The sequence below is a fragment of the Rhinoderma darwinii genome, chromosome 9 (genome assembly GCF_050947455.1).
Source record: "Rhinoderma darwinii isolate aRhiDar2 chromosome 9, aRhiDar2.hap1, whole genome shotgun sequence".
In the NCBI taxonomy this organism is placed as follows: Eukaryota; Metazoa; Chordata; class Amphibia; order Anura; family Rhinodermatidae; genus Rhinoderma; species Rhinoderma darwinii.
In genome coordinates, this window is record NC_134695.1 from 64,190,683 (window position 1) to 64,209,154 (window position 18,472).

Genomic DNA, 18,472 nt, shown 5'->3' on the forward strand with positions numbered 1-18,472 from the left:
GGATGAAACAGTGTCCCTATAATTGTGCCAGCCACACCTCTCTCTTTACAATGTCAGCTAAAGTACCCCCATAATGGTGATAGCTACAGTAACACCATTACGGTGCCAGCTATAGTACCCCCATAACGGTGGCAGATACAGTAACACCATTACAGTGCCAGTTACATAGCCCCATCACAGGGCAGGCCACAGTTCCCCTGTAACAATGCCAGCTACAGTACCACTATACCAGTGCTGCCTATATTACTACCATAACAATGCCAGTTACAGCACCAAGATATTGGTGCCAGCCCCAGTGCTTCATAACTGGTCTAGTTACAATCAGGCCGTATTTAGAGTTGACGCTTCCCTAGGCACTATTAATGCTGACGCCCCGATAACTCCCGAATTTACGGAAACCGCGTAGCTCGCTGACATTGCAGCTCTAGCGCTGGACACAGGAAACCTAAGTATAATAATTCCATTGCTTTTTTTATGTGTTTTTTTACAGGTTCAGTTGTTGGACTACTTAGATTTGAGGACTGCTTCGATGACGACTTTTCTTTTTATTTTCTGATGCTGATGCTCTGCTCGAGGGCCCCAGCGATAGTAAATTTCTGATATCACTGTCCATGTATGGACAGTGACTTTAGGAGCAGTGCTGGAGTCCCCGGGCAGAGTATCAGCTAGCACCCTGCCCTTGGTCTCCAGGACTGCTCCTGATGTCACTGTCCATATATGGACAGTGCCGGCGGGAGTTTTCTATCGCTGAAGTCCCCAGGCAGGGCATCGACTAGCGCTCTGCCTGGGGAATCCAGCACTGGTCCTTTTTGCTGGCGTTCTCGCGGCCGTCCTTCCAGCGATAAAGGCCTGGTCTCCTCTAAGCAAAACGTCACAGGCGGTGCAACAGTGTCATCACGCCGCCTGCTTCAAAAGAAAAGTACCGAATGTCGAGGCAGGGAACAACATACTTTAATTAAAGTGTCAGCTACACTTTTACATGGTTTTAACATTTAGGGTATGTGCACATGACAACGCTAAATACATCTGAAATTACGGAGCTGTTTTCAGGAGAAAACAGCTCCTGAATTTCAGAAGTTTTTACAAATGCAGGCGTTTTTTCGCGGCGTCTTTTACGGACGTAATTGGAGCTGTTCATTGGAGTCAATGAAAAACGGCTCCAATTACGTCCCAAGAAGCGTCCTGCACTTCTTTTGACGCGGGCGTAATTTTATGCGCCGTCTTTTGACAGCGACGCGTAAAATGACAGGTCGTCTGCACAGAACACCGTAAGACCCATTGCAAGCAATAGGCAGATGTTTGCCGACGTATTGGAGCCGTCTTTTCAGGCGTAATTCGAGGCGTAAAACGCCTCCATTACGTCTGAAAAGAGGTCGTGTGCACATACTCTTAGGCAGTTTATTTAGTTATTTTTTATTTTTCAAAACCAAGAGTGGAGCCAAAATTAAGTCTTCCCTTTGGATCCAACAGAGAAGAAAATGTATTGAAACCTGAGTCAAGCTACAACGTTATTTGAAACCACAATCTTGTTTTTTTCATACGATACCACATAGCGGTTTGAACATTTCCTAGCATTGTTTCTATGATATTATGATAGTCTCTACTTTACTATACCTTTTATAAAATTGACACTAGATGGTGCAGTGCCATCACAAGTCTTTTTCTCGTAATCGTATTGTCAGGGCATTTATTAGAGATCCTAACATACAGCAGTCAGTAGGCGCGTCTGCACTCAATAAAAACCTTCTGACTGGTGCACACCCTCCGACATTTGAGAATGAGAAATAGATATCCTCCCCTTAAAAAATGGTGGCGGTCGTGTCGTATGTAATGATTTTTAGTACAATTGCAGGATATCTAAAAAATAACAAAACCACCAAAGATAAAGTTCTTGCAGACCAAAGTGGAAAAGAGAAATAAGAGAAGAGCTAGTAGTAAAACATCCGAGACCTCCAAAAAAGCTGGCGAAAATAAATGACCGGTCAAAGACAGAACTGCAAAGATTGGCGGGAACTTATTATGATGGCTTGAGAAAGGTTCCTGTTGAACGGAAACGTTGCTGTGTTGAGGTGAATAAATCCACCCTGCTTTTCATCTACCTTGAAGTCCTGGTGCCGTTACTGTGTTCTCTGTTTTTCTCTATTCCAAATTGGGGAAGTGATTCGTCCCCTGGTGACGAGCACATGGCCTGATTTTGGAAATATTGGAGTGCTGTGTTCTTCTATCTTTGGACTGTGTATATATATATATATATGTTATTGCTTTTATTATGTCATTAAATTTTTATTTTTTTTATTTGTGTTTTTGTGTTGTACTTTTTCCTTTTTTCTTTCTTTTACTTCTCTATGGGGGCTGCCATTTTTTTTTTAAAATCTCTGTATGTGTCGATTAACGACACATACAGAGATGGAATACGGCACATACATCCCCATAGAGAATGCGAACGGGAGCCATTCCATTCACTATAGTGTATGCCGTCTGTGTGGGAACGGCGCATGCATAAAAGTCCAAGAGGAAGGTCTTCGGCAGAGCGACATCTGGCGCCATTTTCATGTGGACCGGAAGCCGCGGCCGGACAGTAAGATGACGACTTCCGGTCGCGGCTTCCGTCCATATGTTCAGAAGCAAGGACAGGGAGCGGAGCCAGCGATAGCGGCGGCGGCAGGAGCAGGTAAGTTATGTTTGTGTATCTGATGTGTGTGTATATTCGTGTTATACTGTGTGATTACCACTGTATCTAATCCTCCTACACTGTGCATTCGCTCAAAAAATGGCAGCACTATATTGGGTCAGTAGGCATTGTATGTCTGATTGTAATACTTGTTCATTGGCTACCCTGTAAGTTTATCTGTAGGTCAATAGAAATGTAATAGTAGTAGAGCATGTATATAGCTAGTAGAGTATATCATGGACGCTGATAGAGCCCAAGGGATTCCGACTGCGCATTATCACTAATTAAGGGTGTGAATGTTTGTTCTTGGAAACTCTGATGATTATTATACACCTCAAATATCTGGATTCAATAGTTATTTTTTATGGGACATTGAACACCGACATGGGCATGAAGTACGGATTCTTGTGAGCAGCAGATGGTGACATGATACTAAGACCAAACCACTCTTGGAGACCAAAGAAGGATGGATGCTGAAGACCAATGAAGAACTGCTGCTAGAGAAATAGGCGGAGCAATGCGGGAGACCAAAGGAGGACGGATGCTGGAGACCAATGAAGGACTGCTGCTAGTGAGACGGACCAATGCGGGAGACCAATAAAGGACTGCTGCTAGTGAGACGGACCAATGCGGGAGACCAATGAAGGACTGCTGCTAGAGAAATACAGGGTGGGCCATTTATATGGATACACCTAAATAAAATGGGAATGGTTGGTGATATTAACTTCCTGTTTGTGGCACATTAGTATATGGGAGGGGGGAAACTTTTCAAGCTGAGTGTTGACCATGGTGGCCATTTTGAAGTCGGCCATTTTGTATCCAACTTTAGTTTTTTCAATGGGAAGAGGGCCATGTAACACATCAAACTTATCGAGAATTTCACAAGAAAAACAATGGTGTGCTTGGTTTTAACGTTACTTTATTCTTTCATGAGTTATTTACAAGTTTCTGACCACTTATAAAATGTGTTCAAAGTGCTGACCATTGTGTTGGATTGTCAATGCAACCCTCTTCTCCCACTCTTCACACACTGATAGCAACACCGCAGAAGAAATGCTAGCACAGGCTTCCAGTATCCGTAGTTTCAGTTGCTGCACATCTCGTATCTTCACAGCATAGACAATTGCCTTCAGATGACCCCAAAGATAAAAGTCTAAGGGGGTCAGATCGGGAGACCTAGGGGGCCATTCAACTGGCCCACGATGAACAATCCACTTTCCAGGAAACTGTTCATATAGAAATGCTCGGACCTGACACCCATAATGACATAAATAACTCATGAAAGAATAAAATAACGTTAAAACCAAGCACACCATTGTTTTTCTTGTGAAATTCTCGATAAGTTTGATGTGTCACATGACCCTCTTCCCATTGAAAAAACTAAAGTTGGATACAAAATGTCCGACTTCAAAATGGCCACCATGGTCAACACCCAGCTTGAAAAGTTTCCCCCCTCCCATATACTAATGTGCCACAAACAGGAAGTTAATATCACCAACCATTCCCATTTTATTTAGGTGTATCCATATAAATGGCCCACCCTGTAGTAGGAGCAATGTGGGAGACCAAAGGAGGACGGATGCTGGAGACCAATGAAGGACTGCTGCTAGAGAATAAAAATGGACTAATGGGGGAGACCAAAGGAGGATGGATGCTGGAGACCAATGAAGGACTGCTGCTAGAGAATAAAAATGGACTAATGCGGGAGACCAAAGGAGGATGGATGCTGGAGACCAATGAAGGACTGCTGCTAGAGAATAAAGACGGACTAATGCGGGAGACCAAAGGAGGACGGATGCTGGAGACCAATGAAGGACTGCTGCTGGAGAATAAAAACGGACTAATGCGGGAGACCAAAGGAGGATGGATGCTGGAGACCAATGAAGGACTGCTGCTAGAGAATAAAGACGGACTAATGCGGGAGACCAAAGGAGGACGGATGCTGGAGACCAATGAAGGACTGCTGCTAGAGAATAAAAACGGACTAATGCGGGAGACCAAAGGAGGATGGATGCTGGAGACCAATGAAGGACTGCTGCTAGAGAATAAAGACGGACTAATGCGGGAGACCAAAGGAGGATGGATGCTGGAGACCAATGAAGGACAGCTGCTAGAGAATAAAGACGGACTAATGCGGGAGACCAAAGGAGGACGGATGCTGGAGACCAATGAAGGACTGCTGCTAGAGAATAAAGACGGACTAATGCGGGAGACCAAAGGAGGATGGATGCTGGAGACCAATGAAGGACTGCTGCTAGAGAATAAAAACGGACTAATGCAGGAGACCAAAGGAGGATGGATGCTGGAGACCAATGAAGGACTGCTGCTAGAGAATAAAAACGGACTAATGCAGGAGACCAAAGGAGGATGGATGCTGGAGACCAATGAAGGACTGCTGTTAGAGAATAAAGACGGGTCAATGCAGGAGACCAAAGAAGGACCACTGCTGGAGATCAAAGAATTACAGATGCTGGAGACCAAAGAAGGAACATAAACCAAAGAAGAACCACTGCTAGAGACCATAGAAGGACCACATCATACACACATGTAAGTAAATGATATCCTCCTCTTGCTTTAGTACATTTCATGCCTAATTTTATTATTATTTTTACCTTTATATCATAGTCTGTGCCCCTGGTAGGTCTCTCCATGATGCTGCTGAATTATACCAGTCAGAGCTGTCATCTGCACATCACGTAGCGTACCACCAGTCAGAAGTATCCATCACTCCAGTGTGGACTCCAGCAATCCTGACTACCCTTTGAGCATCTTTATGGATATGGCACCTTTCCTTATGTAATAAACCCCTTTAGGACGCAGCCAATTTTAGTTTTTTTCATTTCTGATTTTCCATCATCAAATTCCAGAGCCATTATTATTATTATTATTATTATTATTATTTATTTTTTATCTACATAACCGTATAAGGGCTTGTTTTTTGCCGGATGAGTTTTTTTTTTAATTGTACCATTTAACGTACCATATATTTTGTGAGGTGGAATTGAAAAAAATGCAATTCAGCCATAGTTTTTGGGGTTTCGTTTTTTTGGGGGGAAATTCATTATTTTCATGACCCAGAAGGTCCATTTTCATAGCATTAGGCCCCATGCACACGACCGTGTTTTTGCGTCCGCAATTCCCCCGCAAATCCACGGGAGAATTGCGGACCCATTCATTTCTATGGGCCCATACACACTATCCGTGTTTTCACGGGTCTCCGCATGTCCGCACATCCGTGCCGCAGAAACTCCGGACATGTCCTATTATGGGCCGCAAATGCGGTGCGGACATGCCAATAGAAGTCAATGGGCCCGTGGAAATTGCGGATACACCTCCGTGTGTCATCCGCAGTTTTGCGGATTTGCGGAAGTGTTGCTAGGCGACGACCGGGAATGAGTTCTGTCGTCATCATGTTTTACCTAGGCTTTTTTTTTTTCATCCGCATTTTGCGGATTACATACGGATGAACTGCGGATGACATTTCACGGAACACGGTCCTGGAATTTGCGGACCAGAAAAACACTACGGTCGTGTGCATGAGGCCTAAGGTTACAGGTTACAAGAAATTCGGGTTTAGTTTTTACTGCGTTAATTGTGTGTTAAAAAGAACATGCAACTTTATTCAGTATGATTAAGCCAATACCAAATTTATATTTTTTATCTTTTTTTATCTTTTACTACTTTTATAAAACACTTCACTAAAAAAAATAGTTTTGTGTCGCCATATTCATATTTCCGTCGATGGAGCTGCACGAGATTTTTTTTTTTGCGGTTTCAGCTGCAGTTTGTGTTGGTACCATTTTGGGGAAGCAAAGTGACCAAAAAACAGCAATTCTGGCATTGTGATTTTTTTTTATTCCTACCTGGCATGTTAAATAACATGATATTTTAATCGTTTGTACTTTTACGGAGGCGGCGATAGGAATTACTTTTACTTTTTTATTGTTTACATTATTTTATGGGAAAAGGGGGTTTTTAACGTTAAAATGTTAAACACTTTCATACTTTTTTTTTTCTTTTTTTAATAGGAACTTTATCATGCAATCTATGGATCGTTCATACTTATGTATTGCAGTGCATTGCCTTTTTCTGCGCTCTACTTTTAAGCCCAGCTTCTAATTGGAGACCTGGAAGGCCTCTGGCTTCCATGGCAGCCGATAGGCAGTGCGCAATTTCGTCACAAGGGGCGATCGGGGGACTATCTCTCTAACTGTTGCTATTGACCACAGCATCTGAGGGGTAAAACGTCCGACATGGGAGTCATCTCCAATCCTGGCCATTGCTGGCAGTTGTCAGCTGTATGAAACAGTCAGCACCTGCCACATCCTGAGTCCACGCCATATTGTGATAGCTCACATACGCCGTATGTATACGCCGGATGTCGCTAAAGGGTTAAACATCAGAATGCACCAATTATACTGAGATGAGTGACACTACGAAGGCTTCTGCCCCTCCATTCTTAGGATGAAAATCGGACCACCACCTATCATGAAAGATGTAGCTTAGTTGAGAAAACCCATTTCCATACACCCTATTAGGGAATTTTGAGTTGATATCGGGGGGTCCTCTATTCAGAGTCCTCATCTCTTAACCAGGGTAGAGAGCGGTTACAAAGATCATCTCTCGCTCTGGAGGTCCTGTCCTATCCTGCATTACACAGACAACCTATTGATATGAATGGGCACTGTGTAATGCTTAATTTCCCCTGTGGTGACGCTGCAGGTAAATTGAGCACTTACTGCCAGGTTTCCCCATAGATTACAGCTGATCATGGATGGTCACAGCAGAAGGGACACTTTGTGATCTGCTTATTGTCAAGAAACCCTTCTAACAAGTAGGGATTTTCCATAGCGGAGAACCCCTTTAAGCAATGGCATATTCTAGCGAGATGCCGTCACTTATTAAGGATGGAAATACTTCTTTAATTGCATTATGGGCTGTGGTTGGATATGGGTTTCATAATGGGACTGGCACAGAGAGGGCGCTTTGCTTGGCTTCTGGAGGTACATGAGAGGCATTTGTATTGTGTCTGGCTCAGGACCCCCATCTATTAGCCATGTATTCTATTGTGGTCACCCATTCATGTAGAGGAGCGCCATGTAAAACGACATTTCCTCTGCACTAAAAATTTGTAATGCCTCTATTTAATATACCTGTATTACAAATCCTCACCATTTTAGGATCTCCGCTTGCTGTCAGTGAATGACAGAGCTCTAATAGAGCTGAGTACCTGTGAAAGTTGGAAGGATTTTTTCAGCCTTCAGTATCCATTTACTGACAATAAGAGAGTGGTAAATTGTAACATAAAGTATATAAGAAACTTGCATAACATTTCATTATACATTCATTTAGATAAAATCCTTTAACCCTTGCTGGTGTTCAGATTTCGACCAATAGTGAAATACTGAACACAAGGACACCTTGTTCTGTCTAGAATAATGTGCTCTTCTTTGCTGCATAACCCAGGTGCAGGGATTAGCATCCAGTTGTAGCATCTTGAATACTTTCTTGGCCCCTTCCAAAAACTCATGCAGTGTAATCTGACCTGGAAGGGAAAAAAAGGAAGAATAATTTTTTACTATAGGAAATAAAATGGTGCTATTTCATATTTGTGTATTGCAGATCCTAATAATCCATTAACAATGTAGAAACGTTAAATTTTTTTATGATATTTCTTTTGCCTCACTTTCACAGTAAATGTTTGCCCTTCCAGTGAAGTAGAGGGAGGATGGCATTCTGGAAGCAAGGAAGATTTTCGGCAGTGCCCACCATACCATACACAACTCCATACTTTGGCCTGCAGTAAATGCAGATCTGACACTAATACCGTTTCTGGTTTGTTTTTTTAATAAGCTCAAGCCGCATAAAAAGTGCAGGAGTGCCACACAAAAAGTGCACAAGAATGCGATCTATAGCAGCCCTTCTCTTAAAAGAGAGAGGCCCCGCAAAACCATTCCCCGGCCCTCCAAGCTGTAGGCCTAGAGGGTCGATTATCCCCCCTCGCCGAAGCTTAGGGAGACCCAAACACACTGCAAGGCTTCTACCTGGGCCTGCATCAAGGTTGCACCTCCCCTTCAAAGAAGGGAGGCCGGATTGCAGGGGAAAACGGAACCAGAAGGCCACAGATTTTCCCCCTACACCTGAGAAGGGTCCCAAAAGGGCACCGCATCCCAAAAATCCTTGTGAAAAAAACGTAACAAAACACAGTAAAAAAAATAATAAGTGGATGTGCGCTGTGATACAGCCGGGACCAGTGGCGTAACTACCGCGGTAGCAGCAGTAGCGGCTGCTACGGGGCCCGGGGCTTGAGGGGGCCCGGTGGCGCCGCTAGCAGCCGTTATGGCTACTACAGCGGTAGCGCCGCTACTGTGGGGCCCGCGACGCCGAGCCTTACACAGGCCCTCTCATGCCTGTAGGTGTCGCTAGCACCGGAGGGGGCCCCAGTGCTAGCGGCAGCCAAATACATGTATTAGCACTGAATGGCCGGGCATGTTCCGTGCCTGACCATCCAGTGCCTTACAATGACACTGATTGGCTAGCGGCGCGATGACATCATCGCGCCGCTTCCATGCTTGGAAGGTGCTGATTGGCGGGGCAAGTCATTCTGCCCCGCCAATCGGCGTCATTGGAGGACGCTCGTTCAGCTCCTGCAGACATGCTCAGAAGAGAGCATGTCTGCATCGCCAGTGAACAGCGTGGGAACCGGCGAATGTGAGTATGTCAAGTTTTTTTTTTTCCCCTCATAAAAATGTGAATGGCATTATCTATAGTGGGGGGGGTCATCTTTATGTGGGCTATTATATATAGGGGGTCTATATGTGGGGCAGTAGCTACAGGGGGGTCTATATGTGGGGCAGTAGCTACAGGGGGGTCTATATGTGGGGCAGTAGCTACAGGGGGGTCTATATGTGGGGTAGTAGCTACAGGGGGGTCTATATGTGGGGTAGTAGCTACAGGGGGGTCTATATGTGGTTGTGTGGGCCATTATATACAGGGGGCTCTATATGTGGGCCATTATATACAGGGGGGTCTATATGTGGGGGTGGGGGCCACTATATACAGGGGGCTCTATATGTGGGCCATTATATACAGGGGGCTCTATATGTGGGCCACTATATACAGGTGGGGGTCTATATGTGGGCCACTATATACAGGGGGGTCTATATGTGGGCCACTATATACAGGGGGGTCTATATGTGGGACACTATATACAGGGGTGGGTTACCTGTGGGGCACTATATACAGGGGGGTCTATATGTGGGACACTATATACAGGGGTGGGTTACCTGTGGGGCACTATATACAGGGGGGTCTATATGTGGGACACTATATACAGGGGTGGGTTACCTGTGGGGCACTAGCAACAGGGTGGCTATATGTAGTGCACAGTCTACAGGGGTGGGCTATATGTGGGACACTATATACAGGGGAGCTATATGTGAGACACTATATACAGAGGTGGGCTATACGTGGAGCACTAACTATAGGGGAAGCTATATGTAGGGCAGCACGGTGGCTCAGTGGTTAGCACTATTGCCTTGCAGCTCTGGAGTCCATATGTGGGCACTATCTATAGGGGCTTCTATGTAGGTCACTATCTACAGGGGGCATGTTGTGTGTTTGTGACAGTTATATTTAGATGTGTTGAGAATTTTAACTTTGTTTATAGGAGCAGAAATGTTTTAAAAGTGAGAAGCTGAAGACATCTGAACGGAAAACTGCAGAAATGGGTCATGGCCGGGAGAAATCCATCATAGATGTCTGTACCGGAGGGAGAAGAAAATAACTACAATCTGAGACGTCACCGGTGAGTCACTTAATGTAAATGTTTATTCTGCCTCTAATCAGTATTGTAGTCACTGTATGATCTGCAGCGAGATGATGGTGATAGGATTTTTTTTGTGAAACCGCATCTCCCAGCATATCCTTACCATTGTTCAGGCCATGCTGGGAGCTGTAGTTTTACGCCGTACAAACCTATACGCAGTGGCGTAACTACCGCTATAGCAGCCGTAGCGACTTCTACAGAGCCTGCAGCATGAGGGGGCCCGTGCCACCCGTCGGCACGGCCCCCTCCCATGGCCGCAGGCTCCGCTAGCAGCCGCTATAGCTGCTACAGCGCGACGCCACTGAAGGGGTTGTTCCTACATAAGACATGTATCCCCTATCCACAGGATAGGGGATACATGTGTGATCGCTGGCAGGGATGAGGAGAACAGGGGACCAAAAGTCCCCCCTAAGTTCTCCATGACAAACCTCAGACTCCCGGGGTCTGTGTCGGCAGCTCCGTAGAAATGAATGGAGCGCCGGTCGCGCTTGTGCGCATGCGTGACTAGCGCTCCTTTCATTTTTATTGAACTGCGCAGACGCCGGAAGTCCGAGGTTAGTCATGGAGAACTTCGGGGGACTTTCGGTCCCCCGTTCTCCTTATCGCTGCCAGCGATCACACATGTATCCCCTATCCTGTGGATAGGGGATGCATGTCTTTTGTAGGACAAACTATAGGCCGTTTTTTTTTGGGGGGGGGGCTATATGGCGTTATCTACAGAGGGGTTCTGTATGGCGTTATCTACAGGGGGGGCTGTATGGCGTTATCTACAGGGGGGGCTGTATGGCGTTATCTACAGAGGGGGTCTGTATGGCGTTATCTACAGAGGGGGTCTGTATGGCGTTATCTACAGGGGGGCTGTATGGCGTTATCTGCAGGGGGCTGTGTATGGTGCTATCTATAGGGGGGCGCTGTGTGGTGGAATCTATAGGGAGGCACTATCTACAAGGGGGGGGGGTTGTGTGATTCCCAGCAGAGGGGGGGCCCCAGTCAAAAGTTTGCTATGGGGCCCAGTCTTTCCTAGTTACGCCCCTGGCCGGGACATTTGCGGCGGAATCGCTACAATTCCACCGCAATAAACGCAACAACTGCTATTTGTTGTGGGTTTTACCTCCAATTGAATTCAATGGGGAAAACCCGCAACAAATAAGCAGCGTTTACGCAAATACTATTGACATGCAGCGGAATAAAACTCTGCACCGCTCGTCAATTCCTGAGTGTTTTTTCCGCTCAGCATTTATGCAGCGTGTGGACGAGATTTCTTCTATCTCATCCACTCTGCTGCAACTGTATTATGCTGCAGATTTTCCTCAACAAATTCCATTGCGGAAAATCCGCAGTATCTGCTCAATGTGTGAACTGACCCTAAAAATATACAAATATTTTTATTTTATTTCCATTTAATTGCAGTCCGCATGGTGTTTTGTAATGCACGTGATTCACCCTCCCCCTCCCCGGTCTGTGGAAAAATTGTCTTGCATGAAACTGGTCCCTGGTGCAAAAAAGGTTGGGGATCGTTGGCTTAAAGGATATGGATGAGATTACAAAATATGATCTGCTTTCTTTCCAGAAACACCGCCATTCTTGGCCAATGAGCTGCAATACTACACACAGCCCATGGATAAGAGTGGCGCTGTTTCTGGAAAGAAAGATTTTTTTTTATCTCAGACAAAACCCTTCAATTAATTTCTCAAATCAAACTTTATTGTTTTCCTATTCCAATAGTTGAATTATTTTCATTGAGGGGAGGTCACGATCTGAGCTCATTCACATCTTGAATCATGGTGCACATGGCAGGTACATTACTTTTATGGAGCAGAGCCTCGTGGACTTTAGTCAAGGAATGTTATTACACATTTTGTTATCAGCTCCGCGTCTCAAGGTATAATGACTCCAAATTTTTACAGCTCCCATTATAAGAATTCATCATGACACATTATGTCATCTATCAAATGTTTGACCTTTGGTTATAGGCAGTTATTAGTTTGTGGCGTCTTGTTGTTCCAGACAGTGATATGTAGTTCCTCGGTTATATCTTACGACTCTCACCATCTCCATTTTCATCCACGAGTTGGAAGATCCTGTCACACACTTCATCTGGGCTCAGTAATTGGGCATCTGGTTCCCTTTTCCAGTCCTTCTTGATACTAAAAACAGACTAAACATGAATGACAAAAGTAGGTTTTCTTGCCTTGTATGTACAACAAGTGCGCACATCTCATAGAGGCAGACCATGCGGCTGCTATGGGGTCCTTGGCAAGAGGGGTCCTGGCCCTGGTTGGGCCCATCCCATTTGCAACTTGGTGGCAAGAACCGGAGTAGTACTCCCCTCTCCAGAGGAACTGCAATGTTAGCAAACATAGGTTGGGCGGTTAATTGGAAAGGGGGCAGAAGGGGAAACAAACTGTAGTGATGGCAGCCGCCGTTTGCCACTATCCGGGTTCCCCTGGTGGCCGCCAACATAATTTACCTCTATGCTGGCGTCCTCCTCCCCGGGGACGCCGGCTGTACTGCTTCCTCCAGCTGCTCTCTCCCGTAGGGACATGGATGAAAGCATATGGGTATGTTCACACACAGAGTTTTCAGGTGTATTTAGAGGCGTAAACGCTTCGAAATACGGTTGAAAAAATGGAAGCTGAATACCTACAAATATCTGGCAATTGAAATCAATGGGAAAAACAGCGTTATGTTCAGACGGGGCTTTTTTTACGGCGCGGTTTTAAAAAACGGCGTGTAAAAAAAAAAAACGCTGTGTAAAAAGGACCATTCCACTTCTTGAGCCGTTTTTTTCACAGTGTCAATAGAAAAACAGCTCCAAAAAAAGTCTAGAAAAAAAAGACTCAAAAAAAATGTTTTCAGCTTCAAAAAGGGCTGTTTTCTCTGAAAACAGCTCCGTAATTTTCAGCCGTTTTTACTTGTGTGTGTGAACATACCCTGCTTTCTCTGTAGGGTTTCACTTTGTCCAATAGGGGGCCTAAAGGGTGAATGAATATATATATATATATACACACACACACCCAGTATATCTTATGGAGATAGATATTAAATAGAAAAATAAATACCATAGATATTAGATAGATAGATATTAAATAGAAAAATAAATACCATAGATATTAGATAGATAGATATTAAATAGAAAAATAGATAGATATGAGATAGATAGATAGATATGAGATAGATAGATAGATAGATAGATATGAGATAGATAGATAGATAGATAGATAGATAGATAGATAGATAGATAGATAGATAGATAGATAGATAGATAGATAGATAGATATGAGATAGATAGATAGATATGAGATAGATAGATAGATATGAGATAGATAGATAGATATGAGATAGATAGATAGATAGATAGATAGATAGATAGATAGATAGATAGATAGATAGATAGATAGATAGATAGATAGATAGATATGAGATAGATAGATAGATATGAGATAGATAGATAGATATGAGATAGATAGATAGATAGATATGAGATAGATAGATAGATATGAGATAGATAGATAGATATGAGATAGATATGAGATAGATAGATAGATATTAGATAGATAGATAGATAGATAGATAGATAGATAGATAGATAGATAGATAGATAGATAGATAGATAGATAGATAGATAGATAGATAGATAGATAAATAGATAGATAGATAGATAGATAGATAGATAGATATGAGATAGATAGATAGATAGATAGATAGATAGATAGATAGATAGATAGATAGATAGATAGATAGATAGATAGATATGAGATAGATAGATATGAGATCGATAGATATGAGATCGATAGATATGAGATCGATAGATATGAGATCGATAGATATGAGATAGATAGATAGATATGAGATAGATAGATAGGATTTTAATAGCCCTCATGTTCACTAATGTTTTTCCTCCTGCCAGGGTTGCCAGCTGTCTGTAAACTCATAGACTGTCTATTAAAACATAGGACTTTTGGTCAGTGGATAAGCGTGTTCAGGTTTTTGTGATTGTAATCATCTTTATTTCACAGTTTTCTGGGGCTACATGGTGACATTTGTTACGTTAAAACCCCAACGGAAAACATGTTACTGACGACCTTTTGACCACAGCAAAAATTTCAGCCACGTTGGACTTCTTGCGACGGTCACAACTCGCCTGCCATCTTGGTTCCTCTGGGGAAATTGTAAGGTTTTGTCGCGCTCACAGTAATCCCGCACTAGCCGAGATGCTGCTAATGTGTTCATTTAGTATTCTGAGCTATAGACATATATTACTTATAATCTTTATCATTTATTTTTTGTGTTTCAATTTGTCCATTAAAACTGCGTGACTATGAGTTTTGGTCCAGACAAAATAAAAATGGAGGTTGTCAACCCTGCCTCCTTCTCTGCCATCCAGGAAACTGCCAAAACTCTCATTGTTGCTCTGATTCACTCTCGTCTTGACTACTGTAACTCATTACTAGTCGGTCTTCCCCTCACTAAACTCTCCCCTCTCCAATCTATCCTCAATGCAGCAGCCAGGCTCATCTTTATGACCAACCGCTACACCAACGCCTCTAATCTGTGCCAGTCACTGCACTGGTTGCCCATCCCCTTCCGAATAAAATTTAAACTTATTACTCTCACCCACAAAGCTCTCCACAGTGCTGCACCTCCTTACATCTCCTCCCTCATCTCTGTCTACCACCCTACTCGGGCTCTACGTTCTGCCAACGACCTTAGATTAAAATCCTCCATAATCCGAAACTCCCACTACCGTCTCCAGGATTTCTCTCGTGCTGCACCCGTCCTCTGGAATGTGCTACCCCAGACAATCAGATTAATTCCCAATATCCACAGTTTTAAACGTGCCCTGAAAACACATCTATTTAGACAGGCCTATAACATTCCCTAATCTGACTCCTTTCCATGGCCCTCCATTTAGATTAGTCATCAGAATAAGATTCCCTCACACTCCTTCTCTTCATGTCCGTCATACACGGATACTGGCTGGTGACCGGCTCATGCAGCTTTATGTCATAACCGCATGTGTATAAAAATGGCCGGACCATTGTACAGAACAAACACTGTTACACTTTGTGTCTCCCTTATGTCCTCATAGATTGTAAGCTCTTGCGAGCAGGGTCCTCACTCCCCAGGTTTGAATTGTAAATGAACTTTGTCACTATGTAATGTCTGATATTGTTTGTTTCATGTTCCCTCTAAATTGTAAAGTGCTGCGTAATATGTTGGCGCTATATAAATAAAGATTATTATTATCCTTGCCCATATTTTAAGAAAAACGTGTATGAAGGCGGAGGGAGCAAGAATGAAGAAAGGAGCTGATGGGCCGATTCAGTCTCTTGACGAAATAACTGTATTATTGCTGTATAAAAGCAGAAGGATTCAGTCGGTTCCTGTTCTTTTCCTTTTACCCTTTGTCAACCACGCTAGTTTTTTTCTATACTAAGGGCAGCAGAAGTAAAATATACAGAACTTAAATCAATATATAGAGTCAAAGATAGGAGTTTGCTGCCCTAGCCCTTTATCTAAATACACTGGCTAAGGCAGAGTAGCTGGTTTATGATCTCCTGGCACCCAACCACCTTAGGCCTTATTCAGACGAACGTAGGATACGTCCATGTGACGGCCATTAAAACAACGCCCGTCACAAGGACCCATGTATTTCAATGGGGTCGTTGAAAAATAGAACACGTCCTATTTTGTTCCGTTTTCACGGATTCCTCCATAGACTCAAGTCTATGGGGATCCGTGAAAACAGAACCCGCACGGTGGCACCTCGTGACATTTTTCACGTCCGAGTTTCCCCACGTTCGTGTGAATCTGACCTTAGCCCTAATGCACACGACCGTGTGTGCCCCCCGTCTGTGACCTGTGGAAAGATAGGACATGTTTTATCTTTCCACGGATCGGAGAGTCAGGTCTGTTTTCACAGACCCGATTCACTCACTAAAGTGAGTAGGTCCGTGAAAACTCTCGGGTGCCACTTCAATAACGTAAAAGAAACGCCCCGAGTGGCACTCGGTCGTGTGCAAGTGGGCTTAGCTCTACCGCTGAATAAATATATATCACACATAAAAATATCAGTCCACTTACCCAATTTCTATCATAAGAAGTAAACATGTGATTCACAAACTGCGATGCTTTATTGTTTGTCGAAACTCCCCGAAAAATGTTTAAATTCATGCAGACACATTGTCCCACTAAAACACTCCGTGACAAATGTCTTAAACATTTCTTGCAAGTCGGCTACATCAATTTCCTCCTTAGCACTGCTCTGGTTTTGTCCCATTGTTTGAATTTCCTAAATATAATTTTCCGAGCTCGTCAGCCGTCCATGATCTTGGGCTCCTCGGCTGCAGTAAAGCTCCTTGGCTGCAGTAAAACTTGTGCATTACAATTATATTGACTGAATCAAGCTGAGAAAATCCTGTTTAACGTTGACATTCATTTCATGATCTACCAATAATCCCTTCATCTACCTATGTGATCCGAGGACCAAAAAAGCAACTCTCCGGGAGTAAGTATGTTTTTTAACTCAAGGAGATTACAGATACTTTATTACATTATAATATGGCTGAATGAAGGTGAAAACGTATGGGCTTAAAAATGGACTTGAAGCTCCTGGTCCCCAATGCAAAATCTTCTAGAGACTTTCTGTTCTCTGTGGTTCTACATTTGTATATTTTGCTCATATGTGTTAGATAAAATTTTAAAAACATTGCAAATTCCAAGAGAGTGGAAAAGTTGTAACTTTTTTTAAGAATACTGTAGGGCAGTGGTGGGTAACTAGCGGCTCTGGGTACTGTCCCTGTGGTCCCTGGTTCACAGACTGTAGCGTATGTTTTTTGCAGAAGGCTAGCCCATAGAGCTCTATATGTCTGTGTGTTATAATATATAATCATCAGAGCATGAAAAGTTACATTTCATCAAATCAGATTTTTGGTGTGGGAATCATCAACACTACTTAACCTATTCAGGACCGGGCTGTATTGATCCTTCCTTTAATCCCTACTAACGGCATCACCAGGACCAATATTTCACATTCATATACACAGCGCTCATTGAGTGCTGTGTAGAAGAGATCAGAGAGCTGCTTCTATCTTCTCCTCAGGGTCCCCGGGAGTCACTGACTGCCAGAGCCCAGACATTCAGCTGCCCAATTGCTCGAGAAGCAAGCTAAAACGCGTGCCGTAAATAGTCTATGGCGCGGGTTTTAAAGAGAATCTGCCACCACATTATAAGTGCCCTGTCTCCTACAGAAGGAGATCGGTGCTGTAATGTAGGTGACAGCAGTGCTTTTTATTTAGAAAAACTATGTATTTTTACCACGTTATCGATTTTAGCTTTATGCTAATGACTTTATTAATGCCCAACTGGGCGTGTTTTTACTTTAGACCAAGTGAGCGTTGTACAGAGGTGTGTATGACGCTGACCAATCAGTGACCAATCAGCGTCATACACTTCTCTCCATTCATTTACTCCGCGCATAGTGACACTGCGTTATTCACTATGTGTTGTCTTATACTGTAACGTCTACTGATAAGGGGGATGGTAACACCCAGTTGTCATTGTATTCATACAGTTCCAGGAGGAATAACAGAGGAACAGCATAATGCAGAATTATATGAAAAGATGCTCCAGAATGGTTATTTTATAGGAATACAAGTAGGTTAGGAGAGCTGACAAGTTGAATTATCTCAGGTGGATATTATTATTGTTCCTAGGAAAGGTAAGGTAGTATGGCCACATTACTCACATCCTATGACACGGACTCCACTCCTTCCTGGTCATACGTATGATGGCAGCTTGTATCTCAGATACATGTATTATACTGCAGGGCGAGGCAGTCACTCCATGGATCAGGTTTCTGAAAACAGCTCAGCAGCCGCACTGTGATGAAATATGCGGAAAAGTTACCAGAACATTTATGTTGTTTTAAAACTTGTTGAACTGGAGTGAGATATTTCAATGGCATTTGA

At 43.5% G+C, this 18,472-nt stretch overlaps 1 pseudogene; it reads right to left on the reverse strand.

The window, feature by feature from the left end:
* Positions 1 to 8,019: 8,019 nt before the first annotated feature.
* On the reverse strand, positions 8,020 to 16,782 carry LOC142660191 (guanylyl cyclase-activating protein 2-like; annotated as a pseudogene).
* Positions 16,783 to 18,472: the final 1,690 nt, after the last annotated feature.